The following is a 2,030-nucleotide window of genomic DNA, read 5'->3' as shown; positions in this document are numbered from 1 at the left end:
GGACGATTTCTTTTCACAAAGATGGCCTCCTTTACTCCTCTCTCAAACCATCGTTCCTCTCTGTCCAGGATGTGAACATCTTCATCCCTGAAAGAGTGACCGCTGGCCTGGAGATGAGTGTAGACCGCAGAGTCCTGGCCTGATGATGTTGATCTTCTGTGCTGGGCCATCCTTTTGGCCAGTGGCTGTTTTGTTTCCCCGATGTAAGACTGATCACAGCCCTCCTGACACTGAACAGCATACACAATATTACTCTGTTTGTGCCGGGGGACTGGATCTTTGGGATGAACCAGTCTTTGCCGTAATGTATTTTGGGGTTTAAAAGCCACTGGGACGTTATGTTTAGAAAATAAACGTCTCAGTTTCTCTGATACTCCCTCAACATATGGAATGACCACTGGTCTGGGTCTGGGTTCCTCCTTTTCACCTGTTGGCTGACTGGAGTCCTGTTTGGGTTTCTTCTCTGCTTTCAGGAAGGCCCAGTTAGGATATCCACATTGCTCTAGAGCCTGTCTTGTGTGGGATTTCTCCTTCTGCCTGGCTCCTGAGCTAGTGGGGACGCTGTCTGCTCTGTGATACAGAGTCCTGATGACTCCTAACTTGTGCTCCAAAGGGTGATGGGAGTCAAACTGCAAATACTGGTCTGTGTGTGTGGGTTTGCGGTACACCTCAGTTTGCAAATGTCCTCTATCAGAGACTGAGACCTCACAGTCCAAGAAAGCCAACCTGTCATTTTTTACATCTTCTCGTGTGAACTTGATATATTTATCCACAGAGTTGATGTGGTCAGTAAAATGTTGGACTTCCTGAGATTTAATTTTAACCCAGGTGTCGTCAACATACCTGAACCAATGACTTGGTGGTGTCCCTGAAAAGGACGTCAAGGCTCTCTTTTCTACCTCCTCCATGTACAGGTTGGCAACAATAGGAGAAACTGGAGACCCCATAGCACACCCATGTTTCTGCCTATAATACTGCTCCCCATATGTGAAGTAGGTTGACTGCAGGCACAGTTTCAAGAGTTGACACAGTTGTTCTGTAGAAAGTGTGGTCCTGCTGCTCAGAGTGGTGTCTGATTTTAATTTTAAACTGACCACCTCTACTGCATCATCAACAGGAATGCACGTAAAGAGTGATGTGACATCAAAAGAGACCATTGTGTCATCAGTCTCCATGATGACATCCCTCACCTTGTGAATGATGAAGATGTTCACATCCTGGACAGAGAGGAACGATGGTTTGAGAGAGGAGTAAAGGAGGCCATCTTTGTGAAAAGAAACCGTCCATCATTAAACAGGGGTGGAGGCCTCCGGGTTCAACTGTCCCCCTCTTACAATGCTGTGATTGCTAGTATCACTCAGCCCTCTGTGAACAGTAAACAGCCATCAGTGTGCTAATGATCCATTGTTAGGCTGATGGTCCTTCTTGAGCATGTGATCAGCTGGTTTTGGTTGTCAGCAGCAAAACTGGTTGATCCACCCTGAGACGGTGCTATTTAAGAGACTGAGCTGAATACAGCTCCTCAGACTGAGGAAGTCTCTCGGATGAGAGACGAAACGTTTCTACATTTTTTTGTTGATTTGCTTTGTTTTGTTTTTTTGAATGTCCAGAGGACCAGATTTAACTTTTTTAGATAGAACAAGGTTATTTTAAATGAATGTGCTGCTCGCTTCGGCTTTTTTTTTCTTGTTCACTGGTCCTGGAAATACTGCAATACCAGGTCAATGTGTGGAGTGGACAGAGCAAGCCCCTTTTCCATCTCTCTTTTCCAAAAATCAATTTAATATATGGTTCCCGGGTAGGGGACGGCTTTTATGATGCTACTTCCTTCTTATTACTGTTTTTCTTTTACATTTTGTTGATGGATGTAACTGGGACCCTGTGTACATAATTTCGTTCCACCGGTGCAAATGACAATAAAGAATCCCTGAATCTCTGAATCTGTTATGTTTTCAGTACTCGACCAAACCTTCTCTTCAGTTTCACTTCAAACCCATCAGTACAGAGCGCTACCCTTAAAATATGCAGAG

At 44.8% G+C, this 2,030-nt stretch overlaps 1 pseudogene; it reads right to left on the bottom strand.

Moving 5' to 3' along the window:
• Positions 1-1,683: 1,683 nt before the first annotated feature.
• Positions 1,684-1,806, bottom strand: LOC119408228 (annotated as a pseudogene).
• Between the last annotated feature and the right edge of the window lie 224 nt (positions 1,807-2,030).

Source organism: Nematolebias whitei, chromosome 3, assembly GCF_014905685.2.
Source record: "Nematolebias whitei isolate Nwh7 chromosome 3, NemWhi1, whole genome shotgun sequence".
In the NCBI taxonomy this organism is placed as follows: Eukaryota; Metazoa; Chordata; class Actinopteri; order Cyprinodontiformes; family Rivulidae; genus Nematolebias; species Nematolebias whitei.
Note: the sequence above shows the minus strand (reverse complement) of the source record. Positions and strands in the feature narration are given on the sequence as shown.